General features: G+C 39.7%; 1 protein-coding gene across 5 annotated transcripts in view; it reads right to left on the bottom strand.

Annotated features, from left to right (window-relative positions):
- DOCK3 (dedicator of cytokinesis 3) overlaps positions 1-23,458 on the bottom strand; it is a 610,183-nt gene that overhangs the window by 539,891 nt on the left and 46,834 nt on the right. The window lies entirely within an intron of this gene.

The following is a 23,458-nucleotide window of genomic DNA, read 5'->3' as shown; positions in this document are numbered from 1 at the left end:
TAAGTTAGAATTAGAAACTAAAACAGTTTAATAGGGATAAAGATTAAAATCCCTAATTTAGGCTCCAAAGATCAACCACAAATAAAAAATATCTTAAAAGTAATTCAAGTAGAAAGTTTGATAAGTTTTGGTGAGTAAACAGAAAATGACTACACCCAAAAATATTAATGCCATTATCAATTTCATTAACAAAGCAGAGAGCAAGGAACACAGGTAGTAAAAGTTCTATTCTACAAGATTCATCTGGTATACTGGACTCATTTTAAAAGAAGCATTGATATCAATATCAACTGACATACTCAATTGAGATCATTGAGTATATCAAAACTTTACCAAAAATGACCCAAGATCTCTGTGGGATATAGAGAAGTATAATATACAAAATCTGATTTCAAAGAATAATGATCTTGCTTAGGATATAATTATAAATACCTAGTATATTAGGATAAATAAGATATCAGCCTTCACTCACTTCAGATGAATCACAGCTGACAGAAAGAAGACTTGTGTTAAATGAGATAACACATTTTTAGATAAAACCTAAGATATTAAAAAAGTTTAATAAATGTTAATATATTCTCCTTAACATGAATGGCTCCTAATGCCAACCAGAAGACAATGATCTTTAAGGCCCTCCATGATCTTGTCTCTTCTTCATCATCTAGTCCCATCTCTCAACAATTCCTCAAATTCACACTCTACCTGGTTGGAACTATGGGCAGTCAGCTGCCTAATGTCCCATGCTTTTTCATATCTTTATGCCTTTACAAATGGTGTTCTGTCCTCCCAAAATGCTCGTCCCCTCATCACCCTCATTCTCACCCCAACATCCTGAAAACACCTACTCATTTTTCTTTTTTTTTTCTTTTTTTTTTGAGACAGAGTCTAGCTCTGTTGCCAGGCTGGAGTGCAGTGGCACAATCTCAGATCATTGCAACCTCTGACTCCCAGGTTCAAGCGATTCTCTTGCCTAAGCCTCCCGAGTAGCTGGGATTATAGGCATGTGCCCTGACGTCCAGCTAATTTTTGTATTTTAGTAGAGACATGGTTTCACCATGTTGGCCAGGAGGGTCTCGATCTCCTGACCTCATATTCTGCTCACCTCGGCCTCCCAAAGTGCTGGGATCACAGGCATGGGCCACTTAGCCCAACTCTTTTTTTTTTTTTTTTTTTTTTTTGAGATAGGGTCTTGCTCTGTTGCCCAGGCTGCGGTGCAGTGGCACAATCATGGCTCACTGTAGCCTCAACCTCCAGGGCTCAAGTGATCCTCCCACCTCAGCCTCCCAAATAGCTGGTACTACAGATACACACCAGCACGCCTGACTAATTTTTGTATTTTCTGTTGACACAGGGTCCTACAATGTCACCCAGGCTGGCCTCATACTCCTGGGCTCAAGCGATTCACCAACCTCAGCCTCCCAAAGTACTGGGATTACACGACCATGCCTGACCCACCTACTCATTTTTCAAGCCCCAACTCATGCATTTCATTGTCTCTCAAACATTTCCTGACCCATCCAAGCAAAGTTAATCATGATAGTCATTTCTCAACATTTAGTAAATATGCACTGAGCATTTTCCATGTGTCTGGCAAAATTCCAGGTGCTGGAGATACAGTGTGAACCAGGCAGACCCAGATGCTGTCCTTTCAAAGCTCCCAGTGCTGTGGAGAAGAAAAACAAGTAATCCTTATAAAATAGGTTGAGTGCAATTGCTAAAGCATATAAAAGGTTCAGTGGGTACATGCAGCAAAAAAAATCAAACCTGGCCTAAGGGGTCAAGGAAGGCTTCCTTGAACAAACAACTTGAAAACTGAAGAATGAATAGGAGTTAAAACAAAAATGGGTGAAAAGAGGTATAAGTATTAGAACAACATGTGCCAATAGCCAAAAGGCAAGAGGAAGAATAACTCTCTTAGGAACTAAAAGATACTTGATTGGTTGGATGATAACAGCTGGTGAGAGGGAGACTTAGAGATGCAGTTAGAAACTGGGTGCAATGGCTCACCCCTGTAATCTCAGCACTTTAGGAGGCTGAGGCAGAAGGATTGCTTGAGACCAGCCTGGGCAACATAGTGAGACATCATCTCTACAAAAAAAATTTAAAACTTAACCAGACATACTGGCATGCATCTACAGTCCCCTGAGCCCAGGAGGTCGAGGTTGTAGTGAACCATGATCGCACCATTGCACTCCCTGGGTGACAGAGTGAGATCCTATCCAAACCAAAAATAAATAAGTAAATAAAAGAAACTGAAACACAAATCAAGACAACATTCGCAAGAATAGAAGGCTACAGAGAATATGTCACATTTTAAACAACTCAAAAAGTTCAATATGGCAGATTAATAGCTTGGTGACAAAGGATGAAACTGGAGAAGTAAGCAGAAGCCAGAAGTTCAAGTTGCTTTTAAGCCATTTTAAGAAATTTGGACTTTATCCTAACAGATGCAATAAAAAGGTTTTAAGCAAGGCAGTGCCAAGGCATGGTTTGTTTTTATTAAAATCACTTGAGAAGTTACAGTGTAGAAAAGGAAGAAGGAAGAATAGCAAAATTGAATGCAGGAAGATTCAGCCAGCATGGTGGTGTACGCCTCTATTTCCACTTGGGAGGCTGAGGCAGGAGGGATCACATAACCCCAGGAGTTTGAGGCTGCAGTGTGTGATGATTACTCCTGTAAACAGCCTCTGCCTTCCACCCTGGGCAATATTGTGAGAACTCACCTGAAAGGAAAAAAAAAAACAAAACTTGATCCAGCAGTCCAAAAAGAGATAATGGTGGCTTGCTACCCTTACCTCAAGAGATATTCAGAATCATTAATACTTGGTGACTAACTGAATATGGATTTGCAAAATTGTAGCTTCATCTGGCTAATATCATTTATTGAGGCAAAAATGCTAAAACAAGAACAGACTGGAGATGACTAAAGATCATCATCTCCATCTAGACATATAGTTAAGGTGCCTAGAAGACATCCAAATGAAGAAATCTAGTAGACTTTGGGGTATCTGCATCCAGAACTCAGAATACATACCTGAAAAAATAAATATATTACTTATCAAACTATAGACAGTAACTTTTCTTGTGCCACCACCATACCTAAGACATACCAAAATTACTGTACTTGAAACACTCAATGTGATTGTGAATTCTTGAAGAGGAGGAGCTCAGCCCATGCCTAACACAAAGCAAGTTCTCAACAAGTTTTTAATGAATTGAATGTAAATTTATTCCTGCATAAATTCTAAATAGGCTCTATAGTTCTGGTTTCTTCTTCCCATTACCCATACTACAAATTAACCTCACTTAAAAAAAAATTTTTTTTTTGACTTCCTAAAACTTCAGTAGTTTCTCAGTGCACATAAAAGCAAATCCTTAACTTCAACTCTTTACTACAAGATCCTTTCAATTTATCTTCAACCTAGGGCATGCACACCCCTGAAGAAAAACAAAATCCTACTAAAAGATAAAGAATTACAAATGTTTTTAAGATAATCCATTTCCAGATCTTCTCCTTTATAGACTTTCTTAAAACAAATCTGACTGAGAATACACTTAAAGTTAAAGCACCAAACTAGGTCCTGCTTTCTCATCTCCCTTTGCACAGTAATGCCACTTCACCCATCTTCAAACTAACCAAGGTGCACTGCCCTGATGCTCCATCCAGGGCATCAAAGGGATCATTCTAAAAAAAACTGGGAAAGAACCAGAGACCTACACGTTTCTTATTAAGGGCAAAACATTTTCTGTTTTAGGCCTAAGAGACAATTACAAAACATTCCACCCAACAACAGCAGCATAGTTATCAAGTGCCCATAAAACACTTGATGAGCCTGTTATGCCACAAACAAGCTTCAGTAAATGTAAAAGGGCTGAAATTACACAAATTATAATCGATCTCCTATAACAGCAGGAAAATTAGAGAGCATACAAATATGTGTAAATTAGACAACACACTACTAATTAACCAGAGTCAAAGAGGAAATCACAAAGAAAACAGAAAAGACTTTGAGATAAATAAAAATGAGACTAACATCTGTCAAATCTTACAACAGGCATCCAGGCATGGTGGCATACTCCTGTAATCCCAGCACTCTGGGAGGCCGAGGCAAGAGGATAAGCTGAGGTCAGGAGTTCAAGACCAGCCTCGCCAACATGGTGAAAACCCATCTCTACTAAAAATACAAAAATTAGCAGGGCATGGTGGCAGGTGCTTATAGTCCCAGCTACTCAGGAGACTGCAGCAGGAGAATTGCTTGAAAGTCAGAGGCAGAGGCTGAAGTGAGCCAAGATTGCACCACTGCACTCCAGCCTGGGCAAAACAGCGAGACTCAAAAAAATAAAATAAAAATAAAAAATCTTACAAGAGGCAGCTAAAGAACTGCTTAGAGGAACATATATTGCTATAAATATCTCTAAAAAGAAGAAAAATTTCAAATAACTTAAACATACACCGTAAGAAACTGGAAAAAATAGAAAATTAAGGGAAGCAGAGGAAAAAATGACCATGATTAGAGTTGGAGTAAATGAAACAGAACGATCGAAAACAGAGAAAACTGGCAAAACTGAAAGTTTGTTCTTTGAAAAGATCCACAAATGTAACAGACCTTTAGTTGCACTGACCAAGATTTTGTTAAAAGATTTAAATTACTAAAATCAGGAATAAGAGATGGAACATCATCATCTACCTTATAAAAGTAAAAAAGGATTATGAAAGAACACTATGAACAACTGTACACCAGATTAGGTAATTTACATGAAATGGACAAATTCCTAGAAAGGGACAAATTATTGAAGAAATAGAAAATCTCAATATGCCTGTAACAAGTAAAAAGATCAAATCAGTACTTTTAAAACTTCCTACAAAAAAAGACACAGCCCAGAAAAGCAAAGCCCAGATGGCTTCTCTGGAGATATCTACCAAACATTCAAAGAATTAATATCAATCCTTCACAAACTCTTCCAAAACATAAGGAAAGAACATTTCTCAACTAATTATATGGGGCCAGTATTACCCTACTATAAGAACAAGACAAAGACATCAAACAAAAATTACAGAGTAATATTTTTTATTAATACAAACACAAGAATCTCCAACAAAATATTACCAGCAACATTAAAAAGAACTAAGCAACATTACAAGTAGGATTTATTCCAGGAAGTGTAAGGTCTGCTCAACATATGAAAATCAATTAATATACTATGTAATATTAATAAAGAACAAAAACCATATAGTCATCACAATATATGTACGCAAGGAAAAAGCCAGTGACCTTCTTTTTTATTTCAATAGTTTTTGGGGAACAGGTGGTTTTGGTTACATGGATAAGTTCTTTAGTGGCGATTTCAGAGATTTTGGTATACCTGAGCAGTGAACGCTGTACCCAATATGCAGACTTTTATTCCTCTTTTTATGCCTACATCCTCATAGCTTAGCTTCCACTTATAAGTGAGAACATATGATATTTGGTTTTCCATTCCCGAGTTATTTCACTTAGAATAATAGTCTCCAACTCGATCCAGGTTGCTGCAAATGCCATTATTTTGTTCCTTTTTATGGCTGAGTAGTAGTTCATGCTGTCCATATCACATTTTCTTTATACACTCATTGGTTAATGGGCATTTTGGTTGTTTCCATATTTTTGGAATTGCAAATTATGCTGCTGTAAACATGTATCTGCAAGTATCTTTTTCATATAATGACTTATTTTCCTTAGGGTAGTGGGACTGCTCGATCAAATGGTACTTCTACTTTTACTTATTTAAGGAATCTTCAAACTGTTTTCCATAGTGATTTATACTACTTTACATTCCCATCAGCAATGTAAAAGTGTTTCCTTTTTACTACATCCATGCCAACATCTTTTTTTTTTATTATTTTTCAATTATGGCCATTCTACCAACAGTAAGGTAGTATCTCATTGTAGTTTATCTAGCTAGCTAGCTAGCTAGCTAGCTAGCTATATAGCTAGCTATATATATATATAGCTAGATAGAGAGAGAGAGAGAGAGAGAGAGAGAGAGAGAGAGAAACTACAATGAGATACTACCTTACTGCTGGTAGAAATATATATATATATATATATATATATTTTTTATATACCTTACTGCCGGTAGAAATATATATATGTATTTATATATAAATACATATATATATAATACAAACAAGTAAATATATATGTATTTTTACCAGCAGTAAGGTAGTATCTCATTGTAGTTTAGATAGATAGATAGATAGATAGATAGATAGATAGATAGATAGATAGATAGATATAGACATATACAGATATACTTTTTTTGCACTTTAGGTTCTGGGGTACATGTGCAGAACATGTAGGATTGTTGCATAGGTACATACACGGCAATGTGGTTTGCTGCCTCCATCCCCCCGTCACCTATATCTGGCATTTCTCCCCATGTTAATCCTCCCCAATCTCTCTACCCTCCACTGTCCCTTCCCATTCCCCCCAACAGACCCCAATGTATCATGATCCCTTCCCTGTGTCCATGTGTTCTCATTGTCCAACACCCACCTATGAGTGAGAACATGTGGTGTTTGATTTTCTGTTCCCGTGTCAGTTTGCTGAGAATGATGGCTTCTAGATTCATCCATGTGCCTACAAAGGACACAAACTCATCGTTTTTATGGACGCATAGTATTCCATGGTGTATATGTGCCACATTTTCCTTGTCCAGTCTATCATGGATGGGCATTTGGGTTGGTTCCAGGTCTTTGCTATTGTAAACAGTGCCACAATGAACATAGGTGCTCATGTGTGTTTATAATAGAATGATTTATAATCCTTTGGATATATACCTAGCAACGGGATTTCTAGGTCAAATGGAATTTCTATTGCTAGGTCCTTGAGTAATCGCTACACTGCCTTCCACAATGGTTGAACTAATTTACACTCCCACCAACAGTGTAGAAGTTTTTCTATTTCTTTTTTTTTTTTTTTTTTGTAGAAAGTCATTTATTTAAACAGAGAGAGAAACAGGAGAAGGAGAGAGAAACAAACAGCTAACTCTTACACTGAGTGAGAGAATCCAGAAAGATGGAATCCAGGAGAGGAAAGCAGCTTCCACACTGAGTACAAGGGAATAGAAAGAGAGAGGGAGTTTAGGAGGGTAAGACAGGTTTCCATGAGAAAGTGCGGAAGGGGAGAAGTGTTCTTATTTCTCCACATCCTCTCCAGCATCTGTTATCTCCAGATTTTTTAATGATTGCCATTCTAACTGGCGTGAGGTGGTATCTCAATGTGGTTTTGATTTGCATTTCTCTAATAACCAGTAATGATGAGCATTTTTTCATGTTTGTTGGCCTCATATATATCTTCTTTTGAAAAGTGTCTGTTCATGTCTTTCGCCCACTTTTGAATGGGTTTGTTTGTTTTTTTTCTTGTAAATCTGTTTCAGTTCTTTGTAGATTCTGGATATTAGCCCTTTGTCAGATGGGTAGATTGCAAAAATTTTTTCCCATTCTGTTGGTTGCCGGTTCACTCTACTGATTGTTTCTTTTGCTGTACATAAGCTCTTGAGTTTAATTAGATCCCATTTGTCTATTTTGGCTCCTGTTGCCAATGCTTTTGGTGTTTTAGTCATGAAGTCCTTGCCTATGCTGATGTCCTGAATGGTTTTGCCTAGGTTTTCTTGTAGGGTTTTTATGGTGTTAGATCTTATGTTTACGTCTTTACTCCATCTGGAGTTAATTTTAGTGTAAGGTGTCAGGAAGGGGTCCAGTTTCAGCTTTCTGCACATGGCTAGCCAGTTTTCCCAACACCATTTATTGAACATTTGAGTCCTTTCCCCGTTGCTTGTTTTTGTCAGGTTTGTCAAAGATCAGATGGTTGTAGATGTGTGGTGTTGCCTCCGAGGCCTCTGTTTTGTTCCATTGGTCTACATCTCGGTTTTGGTAACAGTACCATGCTGTTTTGGTTACAGTAGCCTTGTAGTATAGTTTGAAGTCATGCAGCGTGATGTCTCCAGCTTTGTTCTTTTTGCTTAGGATTATCTTGGCTATGTGGGCTCTCTTTTGGTTCCATATGAAGTTTAAGGTGTTCTTTTTCTAGTTCTTTGAAGAGGGTCATAGGTAGCTTAATGGGGACAATGTTGATATATAAATTAGTTTGGGCAGTATGGCCATTTTCATGATAATGGATTCTTCCTAACCATGAGCATGGAATGTTTTTCCATCTGTTTGTCTCCTCTCTTATTTCCTTGAGCAGTGATTTGTAGTTCTCCTTGAAGAGGTCCTTTACATCCTTTGTTACTTGTATTCCTGGATATTTTATTCTCTTTGTAGCAATTGCGAATGGCAGTTCGTTCTTGATGTGGTTCTCTTTAAGTCTGTTACTGATGTATAGGAATGCTTGTAATTTCTGCACATTGATATCGTATCCTGAGACTGCTGAAGTTGCTTCTCAGTGTAAGGAGATTTTGGGCTGAGATGATGGGGTCTTCTAAATATACAATTATGTCTGCAAATAGAGACAAGGTGACTTCCTCCTTTCCTAACTGAATACCCTTTAATTCCTTTTCTTGCCTGATTGCTCTGGCTAGAACTTTAAATACTATATTGAATAGGAGTGGTGAGAGAGGGCATCCTTGTCTAGTGCCAGATTTCAAAGGGAATGCTTCCAGTTTTTGCCCATTCAGTATGATATTGGCTGTGGGTTTGTCGTAAACAGCTTTTATTATTTTGAGATACGTTCCATCAATACCTAGTTTACTGAGAGTTTTTAGCATAAAGGGCTTTGAATTTTGTCGAAGGCCTTCTCTGCATCTACTGAAATAATCATGTGGTTTTTGTCTTTGGTTCTGTTTACGTGGAGGATTACATTTATAGACTTGCGTATGTTGAACCAGCCTTGCCTCCCCGGGATGAAACCTACTTGATTGTGATGGATAAGCTTTTTGATGTGCTGTTGCAATCAGTTTGCCCGTATTTTATTGAAGATTTTTGCATCTATGTTCATCATGGATATTGGCGTGAAGCTTTCTTTTTTTGTTGAGTCTCCACCAGGTTTTGGTATCAGGATGATGATGGTCTCATAAAATGATTTGGGAAGGATTCCCTCTTTTTGGATTATTTGGAATAGTTTCAGAAGGAGTGGTACCAGCTCCTCTTTGTATGTCTGATAGAATTCGGCTGTGAACCCATCTGGACCTGGGCTTTCTTTGGTTGATAGGCTATTAATGGCTGCCTCAACTTCAGCCATTGTTATTGGTCTATTCAGGGTTTTGACTTCTTCCCGGTTTAGGCTTGGGAGGGTGCAAGTGTTCAGGAATTTATCCATATCTTCCAGGTTTACTGGTTTATGTGCATAGTGTTGTTTGTAGTAATCTCTGATGGTAGTTTGTATTTCTGTGGAATTGGTGGTGATATCCTCTATATCGTTTTTTATTGCATCTATTTGATTCTTCTCTCTTTTCTTTTTTATTAATCTGGCTAGCGGTCTGTCTATTTTGTTGATCTTTTCAAAAAAACAGCTCCTGGATTTATTGATTTTTTGGAAGGGTTTTTTGTGTCTCTATCTCCTTCAGTTCTGCTCTGATATTAGTTATTCTTGTCTTCTGCTAGCTTTTGAGTTTTTTTTATCTTGCTTCTCTAGCTCTTTCAATTTTGATGACAGGGTGTCGATTTTAGGTCTTTCCTTGCTTCTCATGTGGGCATTTATTGCTATAAATTTCCTCTGGAGGCTGCTTTAAATGTGTCCCAGAGATTCTGGTATGTTGTGTTTTTGTTCTCGTTGGTTTCAAAGAACATCTTTATTTCTGCCTTCATTTCATTGTTTATCCAGTCAGCATTCAAGAGCCAGTTGTTCAGTTTCCATGAAGTTGTATGCTTCTGAGATAGTTTCTTAATCCTGAGTTCTAATTTGATTGCACTGTGGTCTGACAGACTGTTTACTATGATTTCAGTTCTTTTGAATTTGCTGAGGAGTGATTTACTTCCAATTATGTGGTCAATTTTAGAGTAGGTGCAATGTGGTGCTGAGAAGAGTGTATATTCTGTGCATTTGGGGTGGAGAGTTTTGTAGATGTCTATTAGGTTTGCTTGGTCCAGATCTGAGTTCAAGGCCTAGATATCCTTGTTAATTTTCTGTCTTGTTGATCTGTCTAATATTAACAGTGGAGTGTTAAAGTCTCCCACTATTATTGTGTGGGAGTCTAAGTCTCTTTGTATGTCGTTAAGAACTTGCTTTATTTATCTGGGTGCTCCTGTATTGGGTGTGTATATATTTAGGATTGTTAGTGCTTCTTGTTTCATTGATCCTTTTACCATTATGTAATGCCTTTTGACTTTTTATCCAATTTGCCAGTGTGTGTCTATTGATTGGAGCATTTAGTCCATTTACATTTAAGGTTAATATTGTTATGTGTGAATTTGATCCTGTCATTTTGGTGCTAGCTGGTTGCTTTGCCAATTAGTTGATGCAGTTCCTTCATTGTATCAATGCTCTTTACCATTTGTTACATTTTTGGAGTGCCTGTAATGAACTTTTCATGTTTAGTGCTTCTTTCAGGAGCTCTTGTAAAGCAGGCCTGGTGGTGACGAAATCTCTCAGCAATTGCTTGTTCATAAAGGATTTTATTTCTCCTTCACTTATGAAGCTTAGTTTGGCTGGATATGAAATTCTAGGTTGAAAGTTGTTTTCTTTAAGGATGTTGAATACGGGCCCCCACTCTCTTCTGATTTGTAGGGTTTCTGCTGAGAGATCCGCTGTGAGTCTGATGGGCTTCCCTTTGTGAGTAACCCGACCTTTCTCTCTGGCTGCCCTTAGCATTCCTTCATTTCAACCCTGGTGAATCTGACAATTAGGTTCCTTGGGGTTGCTCTTCTTGAGGAATATCTTTGTGGTATTCTCTGTATTTCCTGGACTTGAATATTGGCCTGCCTTGCTAAATTGGGGAAGTTCTCCTGGATAATATCCTGGAGAGTGTTTTCCAGCTTGGATTCATTCTCTCTGTCACATTCAGGTACACCTATCAAACGCAGATTAGGTCTTTTCACATAATCCCATATTTCTTGGAGGCTTTGCTCATTTTTCACTCTTTTTTCTCTAATCTTACCTTCTCATTTTATTTCATCGAGTTGATCTTCCATCTCTGATATCCTTTCTTCTGCTTGGTTGATTCGGCAATTGAAACTTGTGTGTGCTTCATGAAGTTCTCGTGTTGTGTTTTACAGCTCCATCAAGTCATTTTTTTATATTCTTCTCTAAGCTGTTTATTCTTGCTAGCATTTTGTCTTTTTTCGAGGTTCTTAGTTTCTTTGCATTGGGTTAGAACATGTTCTTTTAGCTCAGAGAAGTTTGTTATTACCCACCTTCTGAAGCCTGTTTCTGTCAATTCATCAGACTCATTCTCCACCCAGCTTTCTTCCCTTACTGGTGAGGAGTTGTGATCCCTTGGAGGAGAAGAGGTGTTCTGGTTTTGGGTGTTTTCATCCTTTTTGCACTGGTTTCTTCTCATCTTTATGGATTTATCTACCTGTGGTCTTTGTAGTTGGTGACTTTCAGATGGGTTCTCTGAGTGGACGTCCTTTGTGTTGATGATAAAGTTATTTCTTTCTGTTTTTTTAGTTTTCCTTCTAACAGGCAGGCCCCTCTGCTGTAGGACTGCTGGGGGTCCACTCCAGACCCTACTTGCCTGGGGATCACCTGCAGCAGCTGCAGAATAGTAAGGGTTGCTGCCAGTTTCTTCTTCTGCTATCTTCGTCCCAGAAGGATACCGGCCAGATGTCAACATGAGCTCTCCTTTATGAGGTGTCTCTTTGGATATATGGGGGTTGGGGAGCTGCTTGAGGAGACAGTCTGTCCCTTATAGGAGCTCAAGTGTTGAGCTGTGAGCTCCATTGTTCTGTTCAGAGCTGCTGGGCAGGTGTGTTTAAGTCTGCTGCAACAGAACTCATAACCACCTTTTTTCCCAGGTGCTCTGTCCTGGGAAAGTGGGGCTTTATTTATAACTTCCTGACGTGCTGCTGCCTTTTTTCAGAGATGCCCTGCCCAGCAGGGAGGTAGCCTAGTCACAGTCTGCCAGCAGAGGCATTGTTGGGCTGCCATGGGCTCTGACCAGCTGCTGCGTGAACTTCCTTGCGGCTTTGTTTATAGAGGTACAGTTAGAATTGCCTCAGTAATGGTGGTCTGCCTCAGTACACGGACTGCCTCAGTAATGGCAGATTGCCTCAGTAGTGGCAGACTGCCTCAGTAGTGGTAGACTGCCTCGATAATGGCGGACATCCTTCCCCCAACAAAACTGGACCATGCTGGGTCCAGTTGCGCTTGCTGCAAAACTCTCAATCCAGAGTGCTTCGGATTGCTAGTCTTTGTTGGTGTGGGACCCATTGAGCCAGATCACCTGGCTCCCTGTTTCAGCTGCCATTTTTTTCAGTTTAATGGGCAGCTCTGTCTCCCAGGCTTTCTAGGCATCAGTTGAAATGGCCACCCAGAATTTGTGTGAGTTTTTGTGCAGAGACCTGCTGCACCGGCTGAAACAGCCATGCTGGAAACTCGTGGTACTTTTTAGCCCGGGGATCTCCTGTTCTGTGGGCAGTAATAACTCGTTTCGAAATGTGGTGATCACTCACCCTCTGCGTTGTTCTCACTGGGAACTGCACTCCAGAGCTGTTCCTATTCAGCCATCTTGGATCAAGAACTATCCTCTAAAGCCTCATTATAGTTTTGATTTGCATTTCCCTGATAATTAGTGATGTTGAGCATTTTTTCATGTGTTGGCCATCTGTATATTGTCTTTCGGTAACTGTTTATTCATGTCCTCTACCAACTTTTTGATGGGATTATTTGTTTCTTTTCTTGCTGATTTGTTTGAGTTCCTTGTAAATTCTGGATATTAGTCCTTTGTCAAATGCATAGTTTTCAAAGATTTTCTCCCACTCTCTGGGTTGTCGGCTTACTCTCCTGATTATATATATTTTGCTGTACAGAAGCTTTTTAGTTTAATTAGGTCCCATCTATTTATTTTTGTTTTTGTTGCATTTGTTTTTGGGTTCTCGGTCATGAACTCTTCACCTAAGCCAATGTCTAAAAGAGTTTTTCTCATGTTACCTTGTAGAATTTTTTGGTTTCAGGTCTTTTTCTTTTTCTTTCTTTTCTTTTTTTTTTTTTATTTAAAGAGATGGGCATCTCACTATGTTGCCTATGCTGGCCACAAACTCCTGGGCTCCAGTGGTCCTTCCACCTCAGTCTCTCAAGTGTCTGGAACTATGGCAAACATCGGCATGTCCAGCTTCCACCATCCTTTTGCAATAAAAACACTTAACAAACTAAAATAAAACTGAACTTCTTTGACTTGATAAAGCCCACCTGTTTATTTATTTTTGAGATGGAATCTCACTCTTGTCACCCAGATCCCTGCAGTGCAATGGTGCAATCTCAGCTCACTGCTACCTTCTGCCTCCTGGGTTCAAGCAATTCTCCTGCCTCAGCCTCCTGAGTAGGTGAGATTACAGACACCCACCACAACGTCCAGCTAGTTTTTGTATTTTCAGTAGAGATAGGGTTTCATCATGTTGGCCAGGCTGGTCTGGAACTCCTGACCTTAGGTGATCTGCCCATCTCAGCCTCCCAAAGTGCTGGGATTACAAGTGTGAGCCACCACACCCAGCCCCACCTGTTTAAAAAAAAAATCATGACTAATACTATAATTAATGGTGAAGTACTGAATGCTTTCCCATTAAGATTAGGAACAAAACAAAAGTGTTTACTACTGTCAGCTCTATTTAACATTACAGTGAAAGTAATAGCAAAAGCCATTTGATAAGAAAAAAGAAATTAAAAGGCATCCAAATTGGAAAGAAAGAAGTAAAATTAACTCTAGTAGCTGATAGTATGAGCTTCTATACAGAAAGTTCTAAGGAATCCACTAAAGAAAACTATTATAAACAAGTTCAGCAATGTTGCAGGACATATGATCAATATACAAACTCAAGTGTATTTCGATAAATTAGCAAGGAACAATCCAAAAATAAAGTGAAGAAAACAATTCCTATTATAAATAGAATTCCACTAACAAATGCCTAACGAGTGACATCTCTTGACTATTATCAGGAACAGAAGTCTCAGCACTTCTGTCCACCGCATCTTGGTATCACAGTTGCCATGGAAAACACAACAAAGTCGAGCACTGGATAGAGCAATGCTTTACTCACATAAATCAAAAACAGAACAGAGAGATGATAGTGGGCTTCAAGATGGCTGACTGGAGGTGACTAGGGCTCACTTCCTTCACAAAGAACGACCAAAACACTGAGTATATAACCACACATCAAACAGAACTTCTAAGAAAGAATAATGAAATCCAGCACAGAAGTAACAAGAAAGCTCTGAGGCATGAAAGGAGAGGAAAGCAAAGCAGCCAGCCAGGTTTGGTTCAGTGCCAGGAGGCACTCCTCATGATGGGAAAAAAAGATAAATGAGAGATCCCCAAGTGATATACATTCCTACTGCAGACTCCACAGTCCTAGCCATGGGAGAGCCCCTAGGCCCTCGTGGATCCTGAGACTATTAGAGGGAGATCCTGGAAGCCCACACAACAGCAATACTTCAGAGAAGGCATCACTGCTGGGTCCTACATACCCTCTAAAGACACAAGCAGCTGTAGCATAGTGCTATTTTGAAACTGCAGCCTCCACTAGACTACATCCTCCACTAGGGCCCTACAACCCTTGAATCTCCACATCCCTAAAGCCCCAGTGACACCCTCCCATGTCCATCTGAAGCATTACAACACACAAGCTGGACCCAGCAGTGCAACCAGGTCCCCTGCACTATAGTCAATGCATTGCCCTACAACCTGGGAAATGGGCAGCACAGCACACCAGGGAGGCTGCCCCAAAGACAAGAACAGAAGCATGTACTCCCCACAGCCTGAGAGCCACCTACACAGGGCCACTGCCAATGACAGCAACCTCAACCCCTCCAGCAGCAGAGTTCTCATGAATATACAAGGGCCTTTAGGGTGCCTGGAGACCAGTCTGCCTGGATGCCATCCCAGGAACTGAAAATAGGTCCACACCACCCACCACCACCTGCATGCACCATTAGCAGGGTCAGAGGACTGCCCACACTACTCACCGCCACCAGTGTCAGCACCTGCACATGCTATCCAAGTGTGTGTGGATTGGCCACTCTGCCCACCACTAGCAATGCAGAGGCATAAAAAAGGGGCCATCCCATCTAGCTGAAAATACCTATGTGCCTCCCATGGGGGCCTAGGGATCAACATATCAAGACTGCCACTACCACCACCATAAACATAACCCACCCGGGGACCAGGAAACTGTCTTGCCCAGCCCAACACCACCACCACTGGCATTCACGCATACCAGTCAGGGCCCAAAGGTGGCCCACCACTGCCACTGCCACCACCACCATGCACACCACCCAGGGGCATACGGCAGGGCCCAATCGGCCCACCACTGTAATCACTAGCACCTGAGCACGATGCCAGATGCCTCAAGAACTGACCCAGCTCAAACCCACAACCACAGGTGCCCACATACAACACTCAGTGACCCAAGGACAAGCAAATCTGACCCACTACCACTGGTGCCCAAGGACCAGCCCATCTGACATCCCATCCCCACCAAAGACTCACCACAGTTTCCACTAATAACCACAGCATAAGCCACTGAGAAATTCAGACAACACTGACACTCATTACAGCCAAATAAATCATACAGGGATGTATTGGGCTGTTCTTGCATTGCTATAAAGAAATACCAACAACTGGGTAATTTTTTTTTTTTTGAGACAGAATCTTGCTCTGTTGCCCAGGCTGGAGTGCAGTGGCACAATCTTGGCTCACTTTAACCTCTGCTTCCTGGATTCAAGTGATTCTCATGCCTCAGCCTCCCAAGTAGCTGGGATTTCAGGCATGCGCCACCACATCAGCTAATTTTCTGTATTTTTAGTAGAGACGGGGTTTCACCATGTTGGCCAGGCTGGTGGCATGGGCCACCATGCCTGGCCAAAACTGGGTAATTTTGAAAAATTTCAAACTGGCTCACAGTTCCACAGGCAGTACAGGAAGCACGGCAACATCTGCTTCTGGTGAGGCCTCAGGGAGCTTTTACTCATGGTAGAAGGCAAAGCCAGAGCAGGCATCTTCACATGGCCAAAGCAGGAGGAAGAGAGAGAGGGAAGAGGTGCATAATACATATTTTTAAACAACCACATCTCACAATAACCACTCACTGACTATCACGAAAACAGCACTGAGGGGACAGTGCTAAGTCATTCATAAAGGACTATCCCCATGATCCAATCACCTCCTACCACTTCCAATACTGGGGATTGCAATTCAACATTAGATTTGGTGAGGACACAGAAAAAATTCAGAACTTGTCTCTTTTCAAGTCAGACCAAAAATATATATATATAAAAATAAAGCCTATGAGACATACAAGACACCACCATAAAACAAATAATTGAATTTTGAGACTTCCAGAGAAGAGACGGGCAAAGGTATAGAAAATCTGCCTTACAAGATAATAACTAAAAACTTCCCAAGTCTTACAAAAGACAAACATATCCAGACACAGGAAACTTAAAGATCTCCATATAGATTCAATCCCATAAGGTTTTCTCCAAGGCACATTTTATCCAAACGTCAAAAGTCAAAAACAAAGAGATTCTGAAAACAGCAAGAGAAAAGCATCAAATAGCATATAAGAGAAGCTTCATCAGACTAACAGCAGCTTCCTCAGCAAAAGCCTTACAGGCCAGGAGAACAGAATGATATATTCAAAGTACTGAAAGAAAAAAACTGCTAGACAATACTATATTCAGCAAAGATATCCTTCAAAATAGAAACAAAAGTCTTTCCTAGAGAAGCAAAAATTGAGACAATTCATAACCACTAGACTGACTCTAAAGAAATGCAAAAGGGAGTCCCACATCTGTATTAGTCCATTTTCACACTGGCTGGGGGCGGTGACTGATGCCTGTAATCCTAGCACTTTGGGAGGCCAAGGTGGGTGGATCACAAGGCCAGGAGTTCAAGACCATCCTGGCCAACACGGTGAAACCCCATCTCTACTGAAAATACAAAGAATTAGTGGGGCATGGTGGCACACGCCTGTAGTCCCAACTACTTGGAAGGCTGAGGCAAGAGAATCGCTTGAACCTGGGAGGCAGAGGTTGCAGTGAACCGAGTTCATGGCACTGAACTCCGGTCTGGGTGACAGAGCAAGACTCTGTCTCAAAAATAAATAAATAAATAACTTCCTTGAGACTGGGTAGTTTATAAAGGAAAGGGGTTTAATTGACTCACAGTTCCACATGGCCAGGAGGCCTCAGGAAACTTACAATCATGGCAGAAGGCAAAGGAGAAGCAAGTACCTTTGTCATACAGTGGCAGAAGGAGAAGTAGGAGCATGGAAGAAAACTGCCACTTTTTTTTTTTTTTTTTTCAAACAGAGTCTCACACCATCACCCAGACTGGAGTGCAGTGGCACAATCTTGGCTTACTGCAATCTCCACCTTCCAGGTTCAAGCAATTCTCATGCCCCTCAGCCTTCCGAGCAGCTGGAATTACAAGCATGTACTACCACACGCAACTAATTTTTGTATTTTTTAGTAGAGGTGATGTTTCACCATGTTGACCAGCTGGTCTCGAACTCCTGGCCTCAAGTGATCCACCTGCCTCAGTCTCCCAAAGTGCTGGGATTATAGGTGTGAGCCAATGCACCCAGCCAGAAAACTGCCACTTTTAAAATCATTAGATCTCAGCCAGGCGCAGTGGCTCATGCCTGTAATCCCAGCCCTCTGGGAAGCCAAGGCGGGCAGATCACAAGGTCAGGAGTTCCAGACCAGCTTGACCAGCATGGTGAAACCCCATCTCTACTAAAAATACAAAAAAATTAGCCAGGCATGGTGGCACGTGACTGGTCTCAGCTACTTGGAAGGCTGAGGCAGGAGAACTGCTTGAACTGGCAGGTGGAGGTTGCAGTGAGCCAAGATTGCACCACTGCACTTCAGCGTGGGTGACAGAATGAGACTTCATCTCAAAAAAAGAAAATAATAAGATCTCATGAGAATTCATTCACTATCAAGAGAACAGCATGGGGGAAACTGTCCCCAGGATCCAATCACCCCCCTCCCTCAACACGTAGGGATTACAGTTCAAGATGAGATTTGGGTGGGGACACAGAGCCAAATCATAACATCTCAAAGCAAAAGGTAATACATACCATCATAAAAACACATGAAAGTATAAAACTCACTGGTACAGCAGGGTACACAAAAGAGAAGAGTCAAATATTACCACCACAGGAAACCACCAAATCGTAAAGGCCAACAATAAGAGAGGAAGAAAGGAACAAGGAATAGACAAAAAAAAAAAAAACAGAAAACAAGTAGCAAATAAACAGGAATAAGTCCTCAACTATCAGTGACAACCTTGAATGTAAACAGTTTAAATTCCCCAATTAAAAGACATAGAGGCCAGGCATGGTGGCTCAAACCTGTAATCCCAGCACTTCGGGAGGCCAAGGCAGATGGATCACTTGAGGTCAGGCGTTTGAGACCAGCCTGGCCAACATGGCAAAACCCTGTCTCTACTAAATATACAAAAAAAAAAAAAAAATTAGCCAGGCATCATGGCACATGCCTGTAATCCCAGCTACTTCGGAGGCTGAGGCAGGAGAAAAGCTTGAACCCAGGAAGCAGAGACTTCAGTGAGCAGAAATTGTGCCGCTCTACTCCAGCCTGGGCAATAGAGTGAAACTCTGTCTCATAAAAAAAAAAAAAAAAGATGTAAACTAACTAAATACATTTAAAAAAAAAGAAAAGACCTAGGAATATGCTGCCTACAAGAAATACACTTCATTGGGCGGGTACAGTGGCTCATGCCTGTAATCCCAGCACTCTGGGAGGCCAAGACAGGCAGATCATGATGTTATGAGACTTAGACCAACCTGGCCAACATGGTGAAACCCTGTCCCTACTAAAAATACGAAAATTAGTCGAGCATGGTGGCGCACACCTGTAGTCCCAGCTGCTTGGGAGGCTGAGGCAGGAAAATTGCTTGAACCCAGGACATGGAGGTTACAGTGAGCCAAGATCCCACCACCGCACTCCAGCTTGGTGACAGAGTGAGACTCTGTCTCAAAAAAAAAAAAAAAAAAAAAAAAAAAGAAATGCATTTCACCTATAAAGACACACATAGACTGAAAGTGAAGAGATGGAAAAAACATGTTTGCAAGCATACTGGAGTAATGATAGTAGACAAAATAAACATCAAGTCAAAGAACAAAGTAACAAAGTCATTATATGGTTACTTTATACTTATATAATAAGAATATAACAACTGTAAATAAAATGCATCCAACACTGGAATACCCAGATACACACAACAAATAATAGAACCAAGGAGAGAGATACCAATACAATAATAGCTGGCAAATTCAACACCCACTTTTAGCACTGGACAGACCATCTAGACAGAAAATAAACAAAGAAACATCAGCCTTAATCTGCACTATAGAACAAATGGACCTAACAGATATTCACAGAATATTTTATCCAACTGCTGCAGAATACACATTCTTCACATCAGCACATAAAACTTTTCCCAGGATAGATCACACGTTAGGCTATAAAACAAGCCTCAACAAATTCTTAAAAATCAAAATGATACCAATTATCTTCTCAGACCACAATTAAACAAATTTGAAATTAGTAGTTAGAGGAAGTCTGGAAACTACAAATAAATGAAAATTAAACATGTTCCTGAATGATCACTGGGTCAATAAAGAAATTAGGAAGAAAATTAAAAATATACTTGAGATAAATGAAAATGGAAAAATAAAATACCTAAATCTATGGGATATGGAAAAAGCAAAACTAAGAATAAAGTTTATAGCAATAAATACCAATATCAAAAAAGTAGAAGTTAACCTAACAATGTACCTCCAAGGAGCTAGAAAAGAACAAAAAAAATTAGAGAAGAAAAAAATGATAAAGATCAGATAAGGACTAAATGAAAGAGAGACCAAAATACATAAAAAAATCAACAAAATTAAAACTTGGTTTTTTAAAAAGATAAATAAAATCAATAAACAGCTAACTACAATAACCAATAAAACAGAGAAAACCCAAATAAGTTTATAAACAGAAAAGAAGACATCACAACTGATACCACAGATACACAAAGAATCATTAGACTCTTATGAACAACTATATGCTGACAAATTGGAAACCCTAAGAAAATATATAAATTATTGGACACATCAAACTCACCAGGACCGAACCAAGAAAGAAACAGAAAACCTGAACAGACCAATAGCAAGTAATAAAATTGAATCAGTAATAAAAAGTCTTCCAAAAAAAAAAAAAAAAGAAAAGAAAAAGCCCAGAGCCAATGGCTTTACTACTCAATTCTACCAAACTTATGAAGAAGAACTAACATCAGTTCTTCTCAAACTATTCCAAAACTTGAAGTGGAAGGAATCCCCAATTCATTCAACAAGGCAAGCAATACTCTGATACCAAAACCATACAAGGACACACACAAAAAAAGAAAACTGCAGGCCAACGTCTTTGATGAACATAGATGCAAAAATTCTCAACAAAATACTTGCAAACTAAATACAATAACACATCAAAAAGATAATACACCGTGATCAAATGGGATCTCTACCAGGAAATGCAAGGATTGTTCAACATATGCAAATCAATAAATGTGATACATCACATTGACAAAATGAAGAATAAAAAGCATATGATCAAATCAGTGGATGCAGAAAAACATTCAATAAAATTCAACATCCTGCATGACAGAAATTCTTAATAAACCAGGCATAGAAGGAATCAAACTCAACACAATAAAAGCCACATATGACAAACCCACAGTTAACATTATACTGATTGGGGAAAAGTTGAAAGCTTTTCCTTAAAATATAGACCAAGACAAGGATGCCCACTTTCACTACTCTTATTCAACATAGTACTGGAAATCCTAGCTAGAGCAATCAGGCAAGAGAAATAAAAGGCATTCACACTGAGAAAAAGGAAGTCAAACTGTCCCTCATCTGAAGACAACATGATCTTACACACAGAAAAAGCTAAAAACTGCAGAAAAAAAAAAAAAGTCTTAGAACTGATAAGTGCATTTGGCAAAGTTGCAGGATACAAAAGGAACATACAACAATCAGACTTTGCACAGTAGCTCACACCTGTAATCCCAGCATTTTGGGAGGACGAGATGGGCAGATAGCTTGAGGTCAGGAGATCAAGACCACCCTGACCAACATGGTGAAACCACATCTCTACTGAAAAAAAAAAAAAATTAGCTGGGTGTGGTGATGCACACCTGTAATCTCAGCTACACCTGTAATCTCAGCTACACCTGTAATCCCAAGTGAGGCAGGAGAATCACTTGAACTCAGGAGGTGGAGATTACAGTGAGCCGAGATCACACCACTGCATTCCAGTCTGGGTGACAGAGGAAGACCGCATTTCAAAAAAAAAAAAAAATTAGTAGCATTTCTATATGCCATAATGAACTAGCTAAAACACACACAGAAAAATAAAATACCCAGGAATAAATTTAACCAAAGAGGTGAAAGACCTCTACAACAAAAATGACAAAACACTGAAGGCAGAATTAAAGAGGACACAAAGAAGTGGTAAGAAATCCCATGCTCATGGATCAAAAGAATAGTGTTAAAATGACCACACTACCCAAAGAAATCTACAGATTCAATGCAATCCTCATTAAAATACCAATTATATTCTTCACAGAAATAGAATAAACAATCTAAAATTTGTACAGAACCACAAAAGACCCCGAAGAGCCAAAGTGCAAAAGAACAAAGCTAGAGGCATCACAATACCGGACTTCAAAATATACTACAAAGCTACAGTAACCAAAGCAACATGGTACTGGCATTAAAAACAGAAACAGAAACCACTGGAACAGAATAGAGAAACCAGAAATATATCCACCTATTTAGAGCCAACTGATTTTCAACAAAGGTGCCAAAAATACACATTGGAAATAGGACACTTTCTTCTATAAATGGTGCTGAGAATGCTGGATATCAATAGGTAAAAGAATGAAACTAGACACCTGTCTCTCACCATACACACACACAAAAAAATATCAAAATGGATTAAGGACATAAACATAAGACCCAAAACTACAAAACTACTAAAAGGAAACATTGGTCTAGGCAAAGATTTTATGACTAAGACCTCAAAAGCACAGGCAAAAAAACCAAAAATAGACAAATGGAGCTACATTAAACTAAAAGCTTCTGCACAGCAAAGGAAACAATAAACAGAGTAAAGAGACAACCTACAGAACAGGAGAAAATTTTTACAAACTATTTATCTGCTAAGGGACTAACATACAGAATATACAAGTAACTCAACAGTAAAACCAAATAATCCCATTAAAAAGTAGACAGCAGGCTGGGCAAAGTGGCTCATGCCTGTAATCCCACCACTTTTAAAGAGGCCAAGGTGGGAGGATCACTTGAGGCCACGGGTTCAAGACCAACCTGAGAACATAGCAAGACCCAGTCTCTACAAAAAATTTAAAAATTAGCTGGGCATGGTGGTGTGGACCTGTTGTCCTAGCTACTCAAGAGGATGGCTTGAGCCCATAAATTTGAGGCTGCAGTGAGCCATGATCCTGCCAATGCACTTCAGCCTGGGTGACAGAGTGAGAACATGTCTCTTTAAAAAAAAAAAAAAAAAAAAAAAAGGGCCCACAAAGGATCTGTGTAGACATTTCTCCAAAGAAGACATACAAATGGCCAGTTATGAAAAAATGCTCAACACCATAACCATCAGGGAAATACAAATCAAAACCACAAGCTATTATCTCACCCCAGTTAGAATGGCTATCATCAAAAATAACAAATGCTAGCAAAGATGCAGAAAAAAGGGAACTCTTACAGTTGATAGGAATCTAAATTAGTACAGCCATTATAGAAAACAGTATGCAGATTTCTCAAAAGAACTAAAAACAGAACTTCCATAGGTCCAGCTATCTCACTACCGAGCATCTATCCAAAAGAAAGGAAATCAATATATATCCAAGGGATACTGGCACTCCCATGTTTATCATAAGCACTATTCACAATAGCCAAGAAGTGTCTGCCCATGGATATGGATAAAGATAATGTGATATATACACACAATGGAGTACTATTCAACCATAAAAAAAAAAAATAATGAAATCCTGCCATTTGCAGCAACATCGTTGAAACTAGGGGTCATTATGTGAAGTGAAACAAGTCAGACACAGAAAGACAAATACTGCATGTTCTCACTCATATGTGGGAATTTTTTTAAAAAAATGGATCTGATAGATGTAGAGAGTACAATGATGGTTACCAAAGGCTGGGAAAGGTGGGGAGGAACAAAGAGGTGGTTGGTCAATGAGTACAAACATATAGTTAGATTGAAGAAATAAGTTCTAGCAT

This window comes from Aotus nancymaae, unplaced genomic scaffold, assembly GCF_030222135.1.
Source record: "Aotus nancymaae isolate 86718 unplaced genomic scaffold, 86718_ANA_hifiasm-v0.15.2.pri h1tg000067l, whole genome shotgun sequence".
In the NCBI taxonomy this organism is placed as follows: Eukaryota; Metazoa; Chordata; class Mammalia; order Primates; family Aotidae; genus Aotus; species Aotus nancymaae.
Note: the sequence above shows the minus strand (reverse complement) of the source record. Positions and strands in the feature narration are given on the sequence as shown.